Below are 24,428 nucleotides of genomic sequence, written 5' to 3'. Positions count from 1 at the left end.
TTATTGCCTGGAAAAATTTTATTAAATGCAATTAAGCGCATCCCTCACCCCTCGAGCTCATAAAAATTGTTTGTCTATTTTCTCCAAAATTTGCCTTGCACTTCAGTGCTGAGGTTTTTTATGTGTCGTAGTTTGCCTCTGATTCTGTACAAACTAAAAATAGCTCCTGTAAAACCCCCGTCCCCTTTAGTTCATAAAGATGATTTGTAGTTTATTTTCTTCCGCTTTTAGTCTTGAACTTAAATACTGAATTTCACACATTTATGTGTCGTCGTTTTCCCGTGATGATGCTGAGCAGAGCCGTACGATACGTCAACCCTGTTGTTAAAAGAGCCATACTGTTTTCTACACATGGAATGAGCTTTAGTATTCAGTAAGTAAGGCGATAGAGGAAACCCCTGTCTCAGTCACTCACTAGACCTTTCGTTATAACGTCATCTGTTTGCCTTCACGATAGTATTACTCCGTGTGTCTAAGTTAGTGTTATTATCACAGAAGGATTTATAGCATAACATTACGTATATCGATTACATAGCACGTTCAACGGTTGCGTCATCTTTGGCTTGAGTGACGTGCGCGGAGTCTCTTCTCTCTGAAAGTCTCTCTTCCTTACTAGCACAAGGAAAGAAAAAAACAAGCGTTTGGTTCGTAGCGAACGTGTTATTTACTCGGAAATTCCCTCTACCCCAGGGTGACCGTACGTCCCGCTTTATTAAATGCTGTCCCGCTCGCCACGCCGGTTTTCCATTTTGTCCTGTTTTCAAACGTTTTTACAAAGAAAAATAGCAAACGGCAATGTAAATTTTGAATTACGATTAAGTTTAATGTCTCAATTGACAGATAACCTGTTGAAAAAAAAATTAAAAAATGGAAATCTGAAATGTACTTTTTGTTAAATAGCGCTTCAGAGTAAGGCTAAATTTGTGTTAAACTTGCGACGTCACACGCATAAAACATGGAAGGGATCCGACACTTCGAAAAATGAAGATATCGGCCAAAGAAAGAGAAGGGCTCCGGGTTCGGAAAAGAACAAGAGTTGACCAAAGGAGCAAGGAACGCTTCAGGGTCAATTCTTCCGGTGTCAAATGCATGTAAGGTTTTTACAGAGTCGTTGATTCTCCTTTTTGAATCATGTAACTTGGACGCAACACAAAGATGAATATATCATATGGAATATTGTATCCTTTGTATAATGGTCTCAAACCATGGAATCGGTTCTGGTGGAAAGTGATGAAATGTTGCGGTGCAAGAAACATCAATCCATTTCCGGAGCTGACAACATTTGCACTGATGCGCTTGGTCAAATGTGGAACTGGACAGAATGTTTAGTCAGTGAAACATTATTAAAACTAAAGACAACAGGAGAATGAGACCTGAAGTGATAAATTTGCTTTTATTGTTTAGGGCAGAACTGAGAAGATTTTTTTATTTGCTCGTTGCTTAACGTCGCACCGACACAGATAGGTCTTATGGCGGCGATGGGAAAGAAAGGCCTAGGAATGGGAAAGAAGCGGCCGTGGCCTTATTTATGATACAGCCCCAGCATTTGCCTGGTGTGAAGATGGGAAACCACAGGGAGGTCGGATAGCATACATGAAAGTGAAAGTGAGGAGTCTGGCACAAGTAAGTAGAAGCAATACCAGGACGCAGCTAACGGCCCCGTAGTCGCCAACACATGCTCCCAAGTTGAGAGCCTCTGGGACCCCTTTTACTCGCCTCTTACGACAGGCAGGGGATACCGTGGGTGTTATTCTACCGCCCTCGCCCATAAGGGAAGCATTTGGGATATAGTGGGTACGAATCACATTGCTTCCATGTTTTTAAGGGAATCCCCTACACCTGAACCCCACCTACAGTTTATATCTTCCCTGACTTGTCTTTGGTTGGCATCACGAACGTCAAGAACGGAAATTTGAATTACTACATTTTCATACTGCATATAAAACTTTAATTGAAAAACCACCAAAATATCCACCGACACAAGCATGAAAAAGAATAGATTTCCCACTGCCCACCGTGTATTGGGGGGTGTGCTGGGTACCAACTGATGAGCCCACCCTAGCACACGAGGGCGAAACGCTGGCGGCCGGGAGTGAGTTGGCTGGAAAATTTATAATGTCCAATAACGGACCATTTATATTGGTATTATACATTTACTCATTCAGGACAAATATTTCAGATTCCCTATGGGAATCAACATCTATATCATCTGATGGCCAAGCAGGCGTCAATTTTTAGTTATGAGACAAAGTCTCTTAGTGCATTGGCACTGCCGGTGGCTCCAGTTAGCCTACGCAGTGGCCTCCACGGTATGCACTGGCCAGCGTATTGGTGGATGTGCTGGGTACCAACTGATGAGCCCACCCTAGCACACGAGGGCGAAACGCTGGTGGCCGGGAGTGAGTTGGCTGGAAAATTTATAATGTCCAATAACGGACCATTTATATTGGTATTATACATTTACTCATTCAGGACAAATATTTCAGATTCCCTATGGGAATCAACATCTATATCGACTGACGAAGAGTTAAAAATGCCTAGATTTAGTGAGAAAACCACCGTGTTGGCAACACTGGTTACACGGCCCATTCAGTTTTCACACCTGACCACTTCTGCCGACAGAAATTGCAACATAATGTTTAGAAATTCACGAAAAATGACTGTTTCTGATGTAGGACGCGTAATCTAAGAATTCACTTGAAATCACAGCTTTATGACAACATGGAATGAAGGAATACTCTTCTTTGCCAGTCCCGGTTGACTATCAGCCGGAGGAGAGACCATTCGCCCATCGTTATCACATGTCACTAATTTTGTTCGTTTTGAAAACGTACCAAACTTATTCCAACTAACAAACTGTATTGTGATGACATTTACTGTGAAGCGACAACAAGTAATGTATTCGCGAGGTCTCTCTCTGTCTCTCTGGCAACAAATTGCCACCGTGGAGTTACTTCTCGCAAGTAATTAGTGAAACACGTGTTGATGGAGGTTAACGACTGCAGTCAATTGGCGAGCTTGTCCGGTAATAACAGGGTTGTGTGAACCAATACAAAATGTAATCTCGATATGTCATCTTGAGGAGATAATAACATTTCTCGACCAGAACCTGTTCCCGCCTGAGATTAGATACTGGTAGGTCGCTGGAGAAGCTTCCCAGGCACAAGTTGCAACACGCTTTGAATTAAATAGTAATAAAACGTGACATAGAGAATTTTGCAACATAATACGCCTGTAATAATAATAATAATAATAATAATAATAATAATAATAATAATAATAATAATAATAATAATAATAATAATAATAATAATAATAATTGTACCGGGCGGTACACCTCCACGCCGCTAATTTAAAAATTGCGCCAGGTGAAACACCCTGCTGGAGGAAGTCTGAACTTTATCTACGCTGTTAATTCCTTACCTTCTCAGAAGATGTCACCACGTGGAAAATTTTGAGTTTTTGAACTGTGTCATTTTTGATGTGTTTTTGTTTCGCTTGAAGTAAGAAGTGTGAACTTTCTCTTCTAGAGGACACTACTGAAGATCTACAATAGTGCAACCTAGTGCGGAGTCAAAGAACTATTTTTTTGGAGAAAATTTAATTTCAAGAGTTTGTTCTTTGTTAAATTTCTTTCTATCATTGTTTAAGTTGGCAATATTTACCCCTTTCTTCCCCTTGTTATGAATGTATCCAATCCCGAATTTCTTCAATTAATTTCTATCCAATCAGATGTATCTTCCCCCAACTTGAATATGTTGCTGTGTCCTACCCAATAAAGTGTTTGTGGGAGGGTGTTTTCATTCCCCTAACGCCTAGAAACTTCCGCGAGAGTATTTAAACTGCTGATTTTTGGGTCTCTCGGCCACTTCTGTTCCATCTTTCAGTGTGTTAAGTACATAGCAGGGGGCGGGAAGCGCCTCTTTCTTCTCCAGCCGTTCAACACAAGGTAATGGCCGATTAATAACTTCTTTCTTTGCTAGCTCAGCAGTTTAACTTTCGGGGCGGGTTCTAAGCGTTCAACCATGTAACCTTTTCCTAAAATGTAACTTCTCTTTTCATCTATTCTCTTGTAAAACGACATATTGGGATAGAGAGTGCTAACCCTCTCGAGCTCCCACTCACATTGTCTTGAGGTGAACTTATTTTCTCAACCAATTCTTCCGTAAGGTAATGTAAATTGTTATTTTCTTAAGTCACCTCTGTAGTATGGGATTAGCCCTTGCACTAACGGCCTAAGGCCAAGTAGGTCTTAAGCAAAGTGTATTAGGAGTGCAAGTTCGCCTCCTCTCAAATTATATTTTAGAGGTCATGTATTAATCTTCTTGTCATTTAACAGACCTCAGTAGGTTGGGTATTTTGCCCCTGTGTATATGTCCTTTGAGGACGGCTTAAAGGTGGAGTTCGGAGTGGCCTATGATAGGCTTGTATTTTAGGGGGAAGTTGCCCTTTTTGAAAATTGTGTTTCTGCCTCAAGGAGGCTTTTGGATGTAATTGGAAGCAGATGTTTCTGGCATGTTTGGGGGTTTTCGGCCCCTTTGTTGTATTGGGTTCATTGTAAGGTTGGGCTCATTGCTCAAGAATTATGTTTCTGACTTTTGAAGCCCCAAATGGGGTACCTATGTAAATGTATTTCTCAATCGTGTTTCGGCTACTAAGTACCTGTTCTATTTGTTGTTACCTAATTTTGAAAAGAAAATATAACCTTGTTAAATTTTAAAATTAATTTCATTTTAGTAGCTTGAGACCTATTCACCACCCAGCACCTTCTTTCATGCATAACTACCACCAAAACACGGTAACAAGTGGTAGCAGAGCGTGGTTGAATGGGTCTCAATTTAGCCCCTTTTGACGGCTACACAATGTTTTGATCCGAACTCTAACCATTTTCTCAGTTGCTGGAATTTTTTGACCTTTTCAAAATTGGTCTGTCATCATGCCCGGCCCTCGCGATGTTCTCCTTCTTAACTATTTGCGCAAGGAGGAGTTGATCTATGAATTAACTATCAGAAATGTGCAGTCTGGAGGCACGGTTGCAATAGACACTAACAAGCTTAGAGAGTCCCTTGATTTGCCCATTTCCATCCCCAATTTGGGAGAGAAAGAAATTGACGACTCTCTTTCCACGATCACGGAGAATATTACTGGGCTAGCTTCTGTAGTTAGTTTTTTTGATGAAAATGATCCGTCTCCTAATCAAATTAAGCGTGTGCAAGGCAGGCTGTATCATTTTTCGAATAGGGTTAACGATCTGTTGTCTCTAAAGCTGAATGATGTTCAGAGGAAGGAAGCTAGTACGCTCCTGGAAAATATTTCCGAATTATCTAGTAAGGTCACTCAATTGTTAACTGGGGAAGTTCCTCCCAAATCTGATCAACCCACCATAGTAAATGCAGGTAGCGAGGAAGCAACTCCTAAGGGAGAAGTAAATAGGAAAACCATTGCTGCCCAAAATATCTCTGCCCCATTGGACAACGAGCCTGAACGCCGTGCATCGCTGAGTAACATCCGTTCTGAATTAACTTCCTTGCCATTGAAACCTTTACCTACTATGTCACCCGGGTTTAGTAGCTTGCCTCATCCATTGGCAATGTTGCTCAGAGGTATATCTAAGTTTTCCGTTAATACCACCAGTGACGTAATTTCATTTTTAAGATTTCTAGTGGAATTTCAGGATCATGCCCTTGTTTTTTCTCTTTCTCCATGTCAAATCTTGCAAATTATCTATCCGTATGCTATTGGTATTCTCTCTGATAAAATCGTAAGAGCCATTGCCGAGCAATCATCTATTGAGGATTTCCATGCCCATTTGCTAGCTAACTTCATCCCTGCTAGGGCCAGGTCCTCCCTTATTCAGAAGTACTATTATCGTGTACAGCGCTTGGATGAAAACTTGGCTGATTTCATACAGGACATTAAGTTTTATACTAGGGTGTTTGCCCTTCATTTTCCTGAAGATCAGATTGTACAGGCTATTGTAGAGGGAATTTCACCTCCCTATAGGTCATATTTGTGTTTCGCGGCGTGCCCGCAAACTTTCTCGGAACTTGAAGCATTGGCCGTCTCAGCGGAAGGAGTTAGATACGCCGATTCTTTGCGTGTTGCGAAAGAACTCCCGCCTTCCTTTAGTAATACTCGGCCTCCACCTCGCCGATCAGTCACCCCCCGTAAATGTTATGCTTGCGGGTCGCCTGACCATCTGCGCAATAAGTGTCCTCTGATCAAGTCTAGTAGGGCAAATAATGGAGCGGGTTCATCACAAGGCTGTTTTAAATGTGGGGCTTTCTCACATATCGCAAAGAATTGTCCCAATTCGAATAGCACCCCCTCCTGCTCAACTTCTGGTGTAACTTCCAACAACAATCAAAAGTGACTAGTGGCGGCGGCTGAGTCAACTAATTCTGCTTCCCAAGGCTCAGCCCCTGGCAAAAAGGTCGAGAATTCAGGGAACGATAAGTCTTTGAATACATCTCTTGAATGCCCCAAAGAGTGTCTTAGGATTGCGGCGGATACCCCCGCACCTGTTCCTTTTCTTAAGATTGAGTTAAATAACGAGCCTATAACAGCTCTCTTAGATTCAGGCAGTGTTTGTTCGATTATTTCGGCTGAATGGTATTCTAAATTGAAATCGGTTTGTAAACTTCCTGACTATGTCTCTTCTCCTGTTCAATACATTTCGGCTAATTCATCTCCATTAGAAATTCTAGGTTCCTTACTGGTCAAGATTCGTATTTTTAAGTTTACATGGAAAATTAAATTGTTTGTGGCCAAGCAATTGTCTTGCCCCATTATATTGGGAGCTGACTTTATTTTTCACACTGGTCTTGTGCTCGATCTCCAGTCTAGGTCGTGCACATTCAAATTTGCTTCTAGTTGTAAAATACCACTATTAAAGTGTAATTCTGTGTCATGTTCTTCTATTTCGCCTACCCAGGATGAGATGTTGTTAGACCTTAGACATCTACCTGAGGAGCAGGCTGATAGTATTCGTAAATTATGTCAGTCATTTCCCGAGGTGTTCTCTGATACTCTTGGTGTTACTGACCTTATTGAATACAAAATTGAGGTCACGGATTCGATTCCTGTTCGTTTTCCACCGTATAGGCTATCTCCACCCAAAATGAAGGCTCTGAAAGAAATTATCGATCAGATGTTGAAGGATGGTATTATTAGGCCCTCTAAGTCGGCGTATTCATCGCCTATTTTTCTAGTCCCGAAACCCCAAGGAGGCTTCAGGCCTGTCATTGTTTACAGGGCTCTCAATCGGAAGGTGGTGTTGCAATCTGTGCCCCTTCCTGACCTCCATTCTTGTTTTTCATGGTTTCGTAAGGCCAAGTTCTTCACCATCTTGGACTTAAATCAGGCCTATAATCAAATTCCCCTTGCCGAAGAGTCTAAACACCTTACAGCGTTTGCCACGGACTGGAATTTATATGAATACAACCGCGTGCCTTTCGGGCTCCCCACGGGGGCAGCTGTGCTCACTAGGCTACTAGATAGGGTCTTCTCCGACATCAAATTCGAGTACTTATATCACTACTTAGATGATGTCGTCGTATTTTCAGAGACTTTTGAAGAACATCTAGATCATCTGCGAGAAGTTCTCGATCGCCTTCGTAAGGCTGGGTTAACTGTTAAGTTGTCCAAGGTTGCCTTTGCTAAGCCCTCTATGTCATTCCTAGGGCATATTGTGTCACCCGATGGTGTAGCAGTCGATCATTCTAGAACACAGGCCATCCGTGATTTTAAACCTCCCAAGGACATTAAAGGTATCGCCAGGTTCATTGGTATGGTGAATTTCTTCAGAAAGTTCATTCCTAACTTTGCTAATAGAGCGGCGCCCTTAAACCTTCTTCGTAGGAAAGGCATCAAATTCGAGTGGGGCCCTTCTCAACAAGCCGCTTTTGAAGACCTTAAATTAGCACTTTGTAATGCCCCTGTACTTGCTATGCCTGATTTCTCGAAGAAATTCATCGTCCAAACAGACGCGTCGTCGTCAGCGGTAGCTGCAGTCCTTCTTCAAGAGACTGAACTAGGGAGGCGCCCCATCGCCTATGCGTCTAGGACATTGTCGGCTCAAGAAGCCAAGTATTCCATCTATGAGCTCGAAGGTTTGGCAGTCTTATTCGCCTTAGAAAAGTTCCGTCTCTATCTGGAACACGTCAAATTCGACCTGGAGACAGATAATCAAGCATTAAGCTGGGTCTTAGGTAGGCCGCGTCGTACTGGTCGTATAGCCCGCTGGGCTATTCGTATTTCCGCCTTCCAGTTTGATGTTAGACATATCAGAGGTACCGAAAATGTTGTTGCTGATGGACTCAGCCGTATGTTTCATAACGACGTCGAGACCCACGAACCGGTCGACAGTTCATCACCTTCCGAGTCCATACTATCTGGTGTTAATGCCATCTTAACAGATGCTCCCATGCTTTTTAGGGATATTGAGAAATACCAACGTGAAGATCCGACGCTGGCTCCGATAATGGAAACCCTTTCTTCTGGGGAACATGTTGTCCCTTATGTTCTGAGGAATGGTGTTTTATGTTGCCCTTCGAGGCATGACAAGATGATGAAAGTTGTCGTTCCAGCTGTTCTGGTACCTATGATCTTCAAGTATTATCATGAGACCCCACTAGGAGGGCATCTGGGTATCTTTAAAACTCGTGAAAAGATTCGTGAAATGTTCATCTGGAAAGGTATGGACGGTGAAATCCGTGAACTTGTAAAAGCTTGTAAATCTTGTTTGCTCAGTAAACCCACCATGTCCACCAAGGTTGGCCTTTTGTCTTCGCATCAAGCGTCGCGCCCCATGGAACGTCTGTATATTGATTATGTAGGACCCTTCCCCCAGTCAAAGGGGAATGCCAACAAGTTCATCCTTGTATGCGTAGATGGTTTTACAAGATTTTCGTGGTTATTTCCGACTAAGCTGGCTACCGCTCAGTCTACCATTACCTGCTTAAATTCTATTTTTGCTTCTTTTGGTCCGTGTCAATATATTGTATCTGATAATGCGAAGGCTTTTACATCTAATTTATTTCGTAAATTCTGTTTTGACTTATCTATCTCTCATGTAACTACTTCTGCTTATTACCCTCAACCATCTCTGGCTGAACGGGTTAACCGTAATCTCAGGTCCGCACTTATTGCCTATCATCATGAAGATCATTCCAGGTGGGACACGTCCCTGCATTGGATAGCTTTTGCTTTGAATTCGGCGGTTCATGAATCTCACAAGTTTACTCCAGCTTCTTTGATGTTCAAGTTTGTTCCCAACTCGCCGCTCTCTAACCTCTGGTCTCTGAATGACATTCTACCCGAGACAATAGATCCGGATAACATTAAAGATCTTTGGAAGAAGGCTAAAGCAAATCTTAAAGTGTCTCATGAAAAGGTTAGGGAAAGGTATGATCGTGGGCGGAGACCCACCCCTTTGAAGGTAGGTGACCAGGTTATGGTCAAAAATTTTGTTCCCGCGGGCAAGCTTGCCCCCAGATTTCATGGGCCTTGTATAATTCTCGATTTCCTCACCCCGGTTACGTTGTTATTAAGCAATCCAGCCACCGAGAGGATATTTAGGGTTCACTTGTCACAGGTGAAACCAGTGTAAATTTTGTGTCAACTTGCTTCATATAATTTGAAAGGAATATGAAGGTTATATTTTTTTTTGAGTTCAACTTTTAAGGCATTCTGCTCCTTCTATTTTATTTTATATGTAAGCATTTCTTGTAAACCTCCCCGATTGTTAAACTGCCATCCTGTCCTTACCACGGCCATTACCACGCTCCCGTCTCCTGCTCCAACACACACAGTGGCTTAACTTAGGCCATGGATATTTGCACGCCGCTGGCCCCTCAACCTCTCCACAAGCCTGTACCCTCAAAGAAGATGATAGTCCAACACAATTCTGCCGCCAAGCTTTAATGTTTCAGTGCCCCCGCAGCCGCGCGGCGCCGTGCAGCTACTGGAGCAGAGGACGGGCCCCCTCGGCCCCAGCGAGGACGACGTGTGCACGGCGAGCCGGAGCTCTCCTCCCGGCCAAGGCTGATGTGCGGCGCACGACCTGCTACTTGCCCGCAGCCTGTATATGTTCACCGCGGGCGCGGCGTGCTTCAACACCTCTGCTCCCCTCATAGTGCGGGCGAGCGGTATCTCAGGGTACTTGAGGGGTCCGAGCGGCCTCCTTTGGACGCAAGCAGCAACGGCCGGTCTGGCCATCCCACTTCATCACCATCTACTACATGAACAGCTACTATAAGAGATGACTACACTTGGGAATTCAACAGCAATATTTGGTGGACATTGCAAAATTTTTCTTCACTTTTAAGTATTAAAAGTTTATCTTCAGAATTCAACTACTACAAACAGAAAGACTTTGCCTCACCTGCAACAACTAAATTTTGGAATTTCTCAAATACTTCTGCAATTTATTGTAATATCAACATCAAAACTGGGACCTTATTTTCAAACAAAAGTTTATGTTCTTCTGTGTTACCCCTTGGAGGAACTTTGGGGGGGGAGGTCTGTACCGGGCGGTACACCTCCACGCCGCTAATTTAAAAATTGCGCCAGGTGAAACTCCCCTGCTGGAGGAAGTCTGAACTTTATCTACGCTGTTAATTCCTTACCTTCTCAGAAGATGTCACCACGTGGAAAATTTTGAGTTTTTGAACTGTGTCATTTTTGATGTGTTTTTGTTTCGCTTGAAGTAAGAAGTGTGAACTTTCTCTTCTAGAGGACACTACTGAAGATCTACAATAGTGCAACCTAGTGCGGAGTCAAAGAACTATTTTTTTGGAGAAAATTTAATTTCAAGAGTTTGTTCTTTGTTAAATTTCTTTCTATCATTGTTTAAGTTGGCAATATTTACCCCTTTCTTCCCCTTGTTATGAATGTATCCAATCCCGAATTTCTTCAATTAATTTCTATCCAATCAGATGTATCTTCCCCCAACTTGAATATGTTGCTGTGTCCTACCCAATAAAGTGTTTGTGGGAGGGTGTTTTCATTCCCCTAACGCCTAGAAACTTCCGCGAGAGTATTTAAACTGCTGATTTTTGGGTCTCTCGGCCACTTCTGTTCCATCTTTCAGTGTGTTAAGTACATAGCAGGGGGCGGGAAGCGCCTCTTTCTTCTCCAGCCGTTCAACACAAGGTAATGGCCGATTAATAACTTCTTTCTTTGCTAGCTCAGCAGTTTAACTTTCGGGGCGGGTTCTAAGCGTTCAACCATGTAACCTTTTCCTAAAATGTAACTTCTCTTTTCATCTATTCTCTTGTAAAACGACATATTGGGATAGAGAGTGCTAACCCTCTCGAGCTCCCACTCACATTGTCTTGAGGTGAACTTATTTTCTCAACCAATTCTTCCGTAAGGTAATGTAAATTGTTATTTTCTTAAGTCACCTCTGTAGTATGGGATTAGCCCTTGCACTAACGGCCTAAGGCCAAGTAGGTCTTAAGCAAAGTGTATTAGGAGTGCAAGTTCGCCTCCTCTCAAATTATATTTTAGAGGTCATGTATTAATCTTCTTGTCATTTAACAGACCTCAGTAGGTTGGGTATTTTGCCCCTGTGTATATGTCCTTTGAGGACGGCTTAAAGGTGGAGTTCGGAGTGGCCTATGATAGGCTTGTATTTTAGGGGGAAGTTGCCCTTTTTGAAAATTGTGTTTCTGCCTCAAGGAGGCTTTTGGATGTAATTGGAAGCAGATGTTTCTGGCATGTTTGGGGGTTTTCGGCCCCTTTGTTGTATTGGGTTCATTGTAAGGATGGGCTCATTGCTCAAGAATTATGTTTCTGACTTTTGAAGCCCCAAATGGGGTACCTATGTAAATGTATTTCTCAATCGTGTTTCGGCTACTAAGTACCTGTTCTATTTGTTGTTACCTAATTTTGAAAAGAAAATATAACCTTGTTAAATTTTAAAATTAATTTCATTTTAGTAGCTTGAGACCTATTCACCACCCAGCACCTTCTTTCATGCATAACTACCACCAAAACACGGTAACAATAATAATAATAATAATAATAATAATAATAATAATAATAATAATAATAATAATAATAATAATAATTTGGAATGGAAAACTAAAATAACACAAGATATCACCAATAACACTGGGAAGAAAGAACTGTCTAGCATTTGCAGATCATTTCCCCATATGTATTTTCAGAAAACCTGATAAATACAACAATACAGTCAATCTCTTGGAAGAGAGAGCCAACAGGTGGTGGTGGTGATTATTGTTTTAAGAGGAAATACAACTATATAACAGTGATCAGAGAGAAAAATGGAAGGTATCCGGCACTTAAAAAATGAAGATATCGGCCAAAGAAAGACAGGGGCCACGAAGGCCGTGAAAATGAAAGAATCTCTAGGCCTCCATACGTAATACCGTCGGGGTCGGAAAAGAACAAGAGTTGACCAAGGGAGGCCGGATAGGATAAAAGAAAGTGAAGAGCCTGGCACAAATAAGTGGAAGCAATACCAGATTTCAGCTAAGGACCCCGTAGTTGCCAACCCACGTTCCCAAGTTAAGAGCCCGTGGGACCCCTTTTAGTCACATCTTACGACAGGCAGGGGATACCGTGGGTATTATTCTACCGCCCCCACACACAGGGGAGAGAGAGCCAACAGCACAGGATTAAGAATTTCTGTAGAATAACAAAAATAAATTTATGACAAATAGAAATAAATGCTCCAGAATTTCTAAGAACAGAAATTGATCGAATAAGGAAGGTAAAGAAATTCACATATTTGGGAGGAACAATTCCAGAAAACGGTTTAGGAAAATTTGCTGCAGAAGAAAGGATACATAAGATGGAACTAGGAATATCTACAGCCAAAAATGTTCATGGAATAACCTCTAAAGACAACGCAATAATCAAACTGGAATGCCCATATGCGAGTGAATGTCCACTACTGAGTTTTAAGTTGAATAAATTAGAAGTGCTGGAAAAAAAGAATTATACGGAAAATACTCGCTCCGCTAAGAACTACAGAACTCTGGAAATCAAGAAGTAAGAATGAAATATACCGGAACATAGAAAATACAAACAAACAAAAATGCGTAAGAGGCGATTGATAATTTTTGGACTTTTAAACAGATTGGATGACAACAGATTAACCAAAGAGATCTTCAAATATCTTTGGAACAAGAAGTCAACAAAACTTGGATTCATGAAGTCAAGAAAGATTTGGAAAGAAACAATATAAGAGAAGAAGCAGCAACAAAGATATATATTAGAAAGAAAGTGTTAACAATGGAAAGATTCCAAGGTCGAGAGGAAAAGAAAACAGACTCAAAATGGTCCGAAGAGAGGAGAAGGTGATATAGGGAGGGAGCATTTGAAGGAGTAATGGAGGAAGAACAACAAAGGATGAAGCATTGAAATTGTCACGTCGTCCCTAGAAGAACCTAACGGAAAAATAATAATAATAATAATGTACGTCAAGACCATCCTACAAATTCATAAAAGCAGGCAAACGGTGATTACTTTTGTGGACTTCAAGAAGGCATATGATATGACTCTATAGACAGACCGACTGTTTTCTATGTACTGGAAGAATTGAAAGTAGTCAGGAAAGCAAGAGAATTAATCATTATCATGCAAGCACTAACAGGCACTGTTTCAAAGGTTAAATTCCTAGGGGAATTGTCTGAACTATTTGATGTTAGAATGGGAATCCGACAAGAAGATGGGTTGTCCCCCCTATTGTTAAGTCTTGATTTGCAGACATAATCCTTGGCAGAGTACGTGAAAAAGAATCATTTACGGGGTTTGGCCTTCGCTGATGACTTAGCAGGCTTGTCCAATAATAGACAGGAAGTGATTGCATCCATTGAAAAACTTCAAGAAATTGCGTCCAGAATAGGACTCCAGATCTCATACTAGAAAGTCCACTGACATGGAAGGATCTCTTCAGTACCTCGATGGACAACAAATGAAAACCTAATTTGGCAAACTATCTAAAGCAAATCGTGTGCATTAAGAACTCACAGTAAGGGAGTCATCTTCTGTCAGGAGTGCACACCGGTTAACCGATGGCTCGACACTCTAAATGGACTCTCCGGTTCAGAGTGGAGAGACGCGCCGTGGTTCCTGTACGAGCCCTCCCTGGACGTGGCCAGGATGGAGTCCACCGCAGACACTGCAGTGAGCCTGAAACCCTAGTTCATGTCCACGGGTGGGGGGACTTGCTTAGGAATGTTAGGCATAACATAATAAGATCTAGAATTGCAGCAGCATTCTCCCTGAAAGGTTACAAGGTACATGAAGAAGTGGCATGTGCTGTTGACGGTGGCCGCAACCGTAGAAAAGGACTTTGCATATATTCTGGACCCCGCCATTAAATGTGAGGTCGACTCAAGTCAGCCAGCAGAGGTAGACACGGAGAAGCGAGCCATCTACGAACCAACCATCAGCTACTTCAAAGAATCATACATCTCCTGTGTGTAGATTCTAGGACTTTCATCGGAGCAAGAGGAACCATATCAAAATTCTTAGTTGAGTTTTTCAAACGTATGGGCGTTCACAAGAATCTATACCAGGGCCTCTCAGGGTGCCACGGTGTAAAAGACGACTTCGCTTGGTTGACCAGAGTGCAGACCCCTCACTCCTCGATTTGGAGCAATAGCGCTGTCTCTCTCTTTCCCCACGCCTGTCTCGCTCGCTCCGCCTCTCTCCCTCTTCCACACTTGCTCCGTAGCGCTCCCAATCCGAGCCGAGTTGAACCGAGTTTAGCCGAGTAGCCCAGAGACGAAGCGTTGGTCCGAGCCGAGCCGAGTGGGACCGATGCACTGTGCACAGGAACTCTGCGCCTCAGTTTGCACGCATGAGATTTTGGGCGTTTGAGAGGCCCTGATCTATACTATCATTTAGCCGTCTTGGCCATCAAAGGCTCCGTCCAAATTGTTAGAAATCACCTCTATAGTTTTGCATATCAGAAAGATTACTTCAATAAACTCTCTTCATGGTTAAACATACATTCAATGTTTAAGTGTTATGATATATTTTGTCAGATTTAGGCAGCCTATCAGTGTAAGAAGTACAAATAAATAAACTGTCTAAATTAAAATACCTGGGAGAAGTCATCCAACCTTCAGGACTGAATGGTGAAGCAAACTAAGAAAGGACCTATAGACTACAAAGCCGGCCCCGTGGTGTAGGGGTAGCGTGCCTGCCTCTTACCCGGAGACCCCGGGTTCGATTCCCGGCCAGGTCAGGGATTTTTACCTGGACCTGAGGGCTGGTTCGAGGTCCACTCAGCCTACGTGATTAGAATTGAGGAGCTATCTGACGGTGAGATCGCGGCCCCGGTCTAGAAAGCCGGCCGAGAGGATTCGTCGTGCTGAGCACACGACATCTCGTAATCTGCAGGCCTTCGGGCTGAGCAGCGGTCGCTTGGTAGGCCAAGGCCCTTCAAAGGCTGTAGTGCCATAGTGTTTGGTTTGGTTTGGTTTGGTTTGGTTTGTAAACTACACCTGGAACAGCAATAATAAAGTCCATATCCCGAAATGCAAAATTAAGGCAATACAACACTGTACACTGATCGTTGGGGGCAGAGAGTGTTCATTACGGATGTAAACAAGCAAGAAAGAAAAATCTTAAGGAACAGTTTTGAACCTGTCTGAACAGGGGGAATCTGGATGATAAGGAAGTCTCATGACTTACACTAACACTCAGAGAAAATCTCAGACATATTTAGGAAAAAACGCCGGGCTAAGTGGCATAGACGGTTGAGGCGCTAGCCAACACAGCGCCATCTTATAACATAGTATTCGTGTGACGTCAGTCTTTATTTCAATTATTAAATATGTTATTCTATACAACTGAATTTGTAGGTGCTCAAATACGTCAGCCATGTGTTGGTAGATTCACTGGTACCGTACGTAAAAGAACTCGTGACGGACTAAATTCCGGCACCTCGGCGTCTCCGAAAACCGTGAAAGTAGTTAGTGGGACGTGAAGCACAATAGCATTAAACTATCTCCCTGGTATACTGCTGGAGTTGATCTTCAATAAGCTGCATTCTCCTTCTATTATAATACGAAGAGAACAAAGATTATTATTATTATTATTATTATTATTATTATTATTATTATTATTATTATTATTATTATTATTATTATTATTACAGGCTGTATAGCATAGTTATTTGGACGTTATTTTCCTGTACCCTAGATTACAGCACAGTCCGTCAGCATTTAAGGGTAGCTAGCAGGGGCGTACCCCCCCCCACCACACACACACATGGAATTTTTACAAAGAAATGGAGAGTAACTGGCAATAAACAAGAAACTAAACAAACATTCACAACAAAGATGTTGGATATATTTTCTAAGAAGCCTCGAAAATTGGATTTTAGATTGGAAAACTGAACTCTGTAAAACTGTTGACCTTCATCGTATAGTTCTTGTTTTGTATTTTAATGTAACATTCTGTAGTGTGCTGCAATCTGAATATCAACATAATTCACGTGTATCAGTGTCCTTGTAATGACAAGTCTTCAGTGGCGTGCAGTGAACCCCATCTACCCCAGCGCTGCTGGGGTAAAGAACTTTGTATTAACATTTTCAGATCATTCCTTAGAACGCTTTTTATAATGTTTAAAAATTGCGAACATCTGTCTCGACAATCCGCTCACACTACCGCAGTTCAGCTTCTCCAGCGAGCTGGGTTTCCTTGCCGGCGCGATAGAGAGCTAACCCAGCGAAATTTAAGGTCGCTTGGGTGACGCATGCACTTGAAGCTTCCTTGTCCTGGGAACGGGGCGGAGCTGTAGGCCCTTCCCCGAGAGCAATTTACGGCGACAGGTCAGCTAGCTTAGGTAAGGTAATGTTAGTTTTAATACTTGGCACTCCAAGTCTTCAGCGCCATACACTAGACTCTGCAAGAAAAAATATCAACATCTTAACAGTATAGCCACTTGCACATCGTCTTGCTAATAAAAATAGAACCAGTATATGAAATCAAATGTAATATAGAAGAATAGATTTTAGTCTTGGGTTTCGGCATGTATACAGTTTTTTTTTTTTTTTTGATGGCACGTGTAGAGTATGTGTTCCGATATCAGCAGGAAAAAAAACCATTTAGGTTGCCCAGCATGAACACAGATTTAAGCGCTATAGATTAAGCTATAATGATGTCGTCACTGCCGTGAATATCAATTTGGAAATATGTGCGAGCGTGTGGTTGAAAATATTATTGAAAGATCTTGTCTGTAAACATTTCGCTTTATTACTTTCAAAATTATGGCAAAGGAGGTCAGACCGTGGCAGCCATTCAGCAACCACGATCTTTTCTCTTTAGCCTTGAAGTGGTCGGACTCTGATAGGAGAGCCCTCAGTAGCTCCCTGGAGTCAGCAAGTGTGCAGGGTACGGGAGGAGCCTGGAAAGACGACGTGGGCTTGTCAGGGGAAGGAAGAGTGCATGCGGGTGTATGGTCTGTCCGACGAGGCCCTCAGTAGCTCCCTGGAGTCAGCAAGTGTGCGGAGTGCGGGAGGAGCCTGGAAAGACGACGTGGGCTTGTCAGGGGAAGGAGTGCATGCGGGTGTATGGTCTGTCCGACGAGGCCCTCAGTAGCTCCCTGGAGTCAGCAGGTGTGCGGGGTACGGGAGGAGTCTGGAAAGACGATGTGGGCTTGTCAGGGGAAGGAAGAGACCTCAGCAACAACACCAACCACTTCACGATGTATCTAGGCTTTTTACCCCACGTCTTACATTAACTGTTCTTAGAGTTTAGTTCCAAAACATTTTACAAAACAATGAATTCCATTATACTGACTATTTAAACAATTCATTTCTATAAAGAGGCTAAAACAAAGATTAATTGTAGGTTGGTCAAATTGTTAAATACGTCTTTATGCTTTGAGATTTGGACAAGACAAGATAAATTCTGGCGGGCACTGTTTATTTTCGTGAATGTCGTTATAGTTGCTTGTGATTGTGATCAGTGAAATAGTGCAGTGCCATAGTAGTCGTGATTGCACTAGCTGTTAGCTTGTTAATGTGTGTGTATAAATGCCATTGTACGTAGTGTAGTTAATTATTTAGTCTTGTAGTGCAACAAGCAGATTTCTATTCAGCCAGTGTCATCAGGTTATTATTATTATTATTATTATTATTATTATTATTATTATTATTATTATTATTATTATTATTACCAGCAGTTTCCCGCTGGCTCCGCCCGCAATGTACAAAGAATGGTGTTGTTCGTTACTATCCTCACGGATGTATTTGCAAAATTTTGAGTTAATGAAATAAAGCACATGATCTGCTGTTGTAATAGAATGTCAACAAAATACTTGAAAATACATCACACAAGGAAATTGAATTAAACGTTCCTTGGAACAACACTACGCGCCGAACTGTTAAAAAGTCCTTCAAAGATCTTCATCACGGAGACAAATGTACTCATAACTTTTCTCAGAATCTACCAATTTAAGTAGTTATTAACTCAAAAGAAAGCGCTTGATCCACTGAGTGTTCTTAGGCCAAAACGAACTCCGTATCTCAATTCCAACCAAAGATATGGTTGCTTCAAAGAGACAAAAAAATTGAAAAATTAAAAAAAATTGAAGAAGGTGGAAGTTAAGCGATTTATAGTACCTGATGACAAATCTGTGCATGAATACCTTTCAGTAAAAAAAGAATGAAGGAAATCGACTGGATAGAATGGCCGGACTGACTGACTTTAGTTTTCATAATTTTTTAATATATAGATTATTATTATTCATCTAAAAATATCGTGATGTTGGTCAGTAAAAACTGGACCGATTGGGAGGGGGAAGAGATGGCGGCACAGCCCTGCCAGAGTAAAATGTCACGAACCGCCACTGCGTCTCGACGATATACGCCTTCTACCCAAACACTAAAAGCGTCTTTAAAATGTTTCTTTACATGTTATCTGTTGTCAAAGTTGCGTTCACAAAATACTACTCTCCAACTCCGAGTAAACTCGGAGTTAACTCTATCCGTTCATAAAAGTAAAGAGTTAACTCTACAAGGTGTTCAGAAAATGCATTCGAGTTAACTCAGAGTATACTCTTTTTACTCTGCGTAAATAAGTGGGTATATTTAACTCGACATGCGCAGTAATGCATTCATTGGTGGCGGTCAAAAATATTAACTGCGAGTATGTTGACATGGTAATGAATTCAAATTATTTTCTAGTTGTTGACAAAGAAGGGCGTTATGTATTGAATAAAGAAGGGGATATTTTCGTTTAAAACAGGAAAAATAGGTACCGCACCAATTTTAATATTCGGCGGAAATAACATCATTGAATTTTTATTAGAATACCCATGTTATGAATGCTCAGCTGACTTATTGACCTCAACTTTATGAGATTTCCTTGGTAAATGTATAATACGTAACCCTTTTTTATATACTTTAGATGAACTTCTGAATGAGACCATTTAATTATATGATCAGAAATACCACACAGTGCATTTATAACTCTCACGAAACGGATCTGTACGAATCAGGTGCTAAGAGCCAAATTACAACCAGAAATTTTTTTCGTGGGTCTTGCAATGGTTTTCCTTGTTCCCCGATTTTGGATTTAGAAAGTTTAGGGACCAATGACTCTTGAGTAGATGTTCGAATGCTGATCCCGGCAATCGGAAATGTTGTTTAAATTCAGTTTCTTGTAGCTGTTAACAACATAATCTTTACAGTTAGTTGTCCTAAATGGCTTATCGTGCACCAGTGCGGAGCCGATGTATTGGTATTCATCATCAATGTCATCAGATTGTTCCTACGATATAAAGAATAACGGATACTGTTTTAAGGCACAACTTGGTGAGGAAAGTAGTAATAACTCATATAGCACACTCAGGGCCGGATTAACGGGGGGGCTAAAGGGGCTGCAGCCCCGGGCCCCGCGTGCTAAGGGGCCCCGGCCCTTGGCCGAACCTAAAATTGTATAAAGAGGCCTGCTGCTCCACCTCCGTCGATGTATATGAATATTTACGCTCGCAAAATATCGAACACGCACTCTTCCTTCCTTCCTTCCTTCCTTCCTTCCTTCCTTCCTTCCTTCCTTCCTTCTTATCAGCTGTCGGCGTTAATATTTCATCTCTGCTAAAATCAGTTACCGTCCGGAGACACGAATCCTCGCTACTCACGCACTGTAATTATTGTAAAGGTTATTGTTGACGAAAATTTAAATCTGGCAGCTTGCGAGTACGGGCAGAGGGAAAATGAGGAAGAGGTCTAGGAAGTGAGCGGGAGGGGACAGGGGAAGCATTGTGGAATGCGCATCAGTAAGAGAACTTCCAGTTCACCTCTGATTATTGAACCATTCGTAAGTTACAACTGTAATGTTCTTGTAAAATGGATAAAAAATATCCTAGTGGTGCCAAAAAACGTAAGTTCTGTTTTGTATGTCGATTTGATAGTGATGAGGCAAATGTAAAATATGTCTTGGCATTATGAAATATTAACATGAAAAATAGAGAAAAATTGTAGTCTATTTCAACACTTCCCTATTCATTAATTTAGGTGGAAGTAGTTCTATAACGACTTCAGTATGCTAGTCTTATGTGATGTTACGAAGAAGGGGCCCCACATTTTTGAATAGCCCAGGGCCCCCAAACACCTTAATCCGGCACTGAGCACACTGCTATGAAGAAAGCTCACCTGGAAATTAGACATTAAATTCCTCAAAAATGAGGTTATGGTAAAACATATAACCATCCTTAATATTGATTAGCCATATTCTGTTACTCTGTATTCACTCGAAGCGTTCACGAAATACCGTTACTCAGAGTTAACCTTACCAGTTACTCCGCGATACTCTACTCTATTCCAACTCTACTCGGAGTCGTATTTTGTGAATGCAGTCCAAGGAATGTAAGTATACGTTAACAAAAAGCCTGGTAGCAGTGTGGAGATAACAATGTGACTTTTAGTTGCGGTGTAACATTGCCCCAGGAGGCCAAGCGGCGCAAACGTGGTGGCATGTTCCTGAGCCCAATCAATTTATTACCTCGAAAGGCTTATATAACAATAAAGTGAGTCATTATTGGGGTTATTGAACCAGATCTCGTGAACCCTGACTCTTCTACAGGTCTAAACATTGTCCCCTTTAAACTAGCACTCATAAAACACGCAACAAAAACATTACAGTTTCTTTTTTGCTACTGGCGACACTCGTTCGACTTGAACCAAATTAGCTCCTTGCTAATGAGCACGCAGTAATGACCTGTCCTATTTCAGGATCACTTCCGCCATTTTCCAGGCCACGGTTATAAAGTTGTTATCAAATAAAACTTTTTCTTGAGGCGCTTCGGATTTTGAAAGAACCCCTCAAGGATTTATGTAAATATAGCAATCGTTTTTCCAACGGGATTTCGCCTGGTATTTGTTTATGATGATTATAAAGTAATAACAATACAGCGATGCCAGCAGCAGTTCTCGTTCAACGGGAGCTGAACTTGTCGAATGTAGTCAGATTTATGAAGAAACGTCAGGAAAAATCTCTGACAAATATTCAATATGACAGGAAGTTCAGTTGTCTGTTGAGGACATTTTATCTGTCAAGAGCAGCATGCAATTATGCATGTTTGACTAATTAGTCCATGTAGTTTTCTATACCTGCTTCAGGACTTCACTACTTACCAGGTGTATGCAGAAGTTTTTGCCAGTTTTTGTGGTAAAGAAAGCACGCCATTTTCAAAGGAAATTCATTGTTTGTTTATTCAAAATATCGGCCATCGGCTTCTACACACTTCGCCCGTCTTTCCGTAAGTTATGAATAACATGCCAGAAAAACTGCTTGTCTTTTGCGGCAGACCATTGGTGGAGCTATTTTCCAGCTTCCTCGAAATTGCTGAAGTGCTGCTCCGCGTGCTGGTGCCCCATTGATGCGAAGAGGTGATAGCGCCAGATCGGGAGAGTACGGCGGGTGCGGAAGGATGTCCCATCCAAGCGATTTCAAGGTGTCTTTCACTGGTTTTGCTGTGTGAGGACAGCGCATTGTCGTGTAACAAAATCACTTTGCCATGTCTTCTGGCCCGTTCCGGTCGTCTTTCGATCAATGTGTGATTTAAATTAATCATTTGTTGGCGATAGCGTTGTTCATTAACGGTCTCGCCGGGCCTCAAGAATTCATAGTACACAATACCGCTCTCGTCTTTCACAATGAAATCAGCACGTTTAAATTGTTGGATGTTCTAATCGATGGAGCGTCTTCACCGTATATTTCTACCAGTAAACGATGACTTTCCACAGCCTCTTACTTTTGATTAAATACGAAAAGCAATGCGTGCCGCAAATGTTCTTTTTCAGACACAATCGTCGACATGATCACTGAACGATACAACACAGGCGCTAGTGTTTGTGTGTGTTGGTAGGTTAATGTCAGACGAACAAACTGACGTATGTGTCAAATTCATACGCTGCGTACTGTTCGCTGGCGCCATCTCTTAGTGAAACCGGGAAAGACTTAAGCATACACCTGGTAGTTCACGCAGTTTTCTATACTTGCTTCAGGACTTCATTACTTAGTCTAATATTTCCTGCATCACTTCTCTTCGTTCCTTGGCATCCCATTACTTTTATTTTGGATTAATTTACTTTAACCTTGTACCCCTTCTCCAAAACTGTATCCCTACCATTCAGTAAATTATTTGCCGGACTCGTTGGCTGAATGGTCAGCGTACTAGCCTTCGGTTCGTAGGGTCCCGGGTTCGATTCCCGGCAGGGTTGGGGATTTTAACCTTTATTGGCTAATCCCAATGGGGCGGGGGCTGGGTGCTTGTGCTGTCCCCAACGTCCCTACAACTCACACACCACACATAACACGCAGTTACGTACACATGGCAGATGCCTCCCACCCTCATCGGAGGGTCTGCCTTACAAGGGCTGCACTCGGCTAGAAATAGTGACACGAAATTATTATTAATAAATTATTCCCATGTTCGGCCCCGCGGTGTAGGGGGCAACACGTCCGCCTGTCACCCACCGGCCCCGGGTTCGGTTCCGGGCTGGGTCGGGGTTTTTTAATCGTAAATGATTAATATCTCTGGCCTGTGGACTGGGTGTTTGTGTCGTCCTTAACGTCCCTTTCCTCAAATTCAACGCTGTACACGCAGGTTCATAATAAATGATGCAAGTAGGGACAAAATATCTCTATAGATCGACGCCCCGAACATATAGCATTTTTATATTTAAAAATATACATATATATTCACGTCTTCTGCAGACTGATATACAAGTGGTGGTGATTATTCTTTTACGAGGAAGTACAACTGGGTAACCACCCGCTATTAACACTAATCAGAGGGAAAACAATTGAAGGGGTGTGACACCTCCAAAAAATGAAGGAATCGGCCAAAGAAAGACAAGGCCGTGAAAATAAAAGACTAGACTCCCTAGGCCTCGAAAACCTAATATCGTCGGCGTGACCAAGGGAGGTCGGATAGGATAGATGAAAGTGAGGAGCCATGTGAAACGCAGCTAAGGGTCCCGTGGTCGCTTGCCCATGTTTCGAAGTTGATAGCCTCTGTTGCCACTTTTTGTAGCCTCTTACTGAGTATAGGGAAGTAGGGTTGGCCCTCTCATGTGGACTGGTCATCCGCCAATGTGGGGGTCCACCCAGTAGTTTTAGTTGGTAGGAAAGAGAGCGGCTTCAGCTTTACGCGGCAGGCCGCAATGGAATGGTGAGAGGGACACACGGTCATCTGGTAAGTTGTGGGGGCCCTTATTAGGGCCTAGTAGATAGGGCCGGTCGTGTCATCATCGGGAGGGCGGCTTCTTCTCACCAGGGGTAATGAAACGGCCGGGCAGTAGGGGTAGATGCTTAATTTTGGCTCTTGTTTTACCTTAGATTAGTTTTTATGGTTATAAGGTTGGCACCTTCATGTGGTATGGTCATCCGCCCATGTAAGAGGCCGTCAGTAGATTTAGTTGGTATAGTTATGCTTATACTGTTTTTTTCTTTTTTGTTTATTTTATTGGTTCCTTTTGTTATTAGTAGGGACAAATTAGTAGAATTAGTCTAGGGTGGTGCCTTACATGGAGACTGGTATACCGCTCGTGTGAGGGACCACCCAGTTAGTTGACAGGATTGCAGGGTTGACCCTTACATGTGGACTGGAAAGAAATAGAGTTAGAAATGGCTGTGGAAGTAAGGAGAAATTGGAGGAACTTACTAGAAAATTATATCTAGCAAAGAAGGCAGCTAAGGATAACATGATGGCAAGCATAATTGGCAGTCATACGAATTTTAGTGAAAAATGGAAGGGTATGTATAGGTATTTTAAGGCAGAAACAGGTTCCAAGAAGGACATTCCAGGAATAATTAATGAACAAGGGGAGTGTGTATGTGAGGATCTTCAAAAGGCAGAAGTATTCAGTCAGCAGTATGTAAAGATTGTTGGTTACAAGGAAAATGTCAAGATAGAGGAGGAGACTAAGGCC

The sequence above is a fragment of the Anabrus simplex genome, chromosome 12 (assembly GCF_040414725.1).
Source record: "Anabrus simplex isolate iqAnaSimp1 chromosome 12, ASM4041472v1, whole genome shotgun sequence".
NCBI classification, from domain to species: Eukaryota; Metazoa; Arthropoda; class Insecta; order Orthoptera; family Tettigoniidae; genus Anabrus; species Anabrus simplex.
This window is presented reverse-complemented; position numbering follows the sequence as displayed.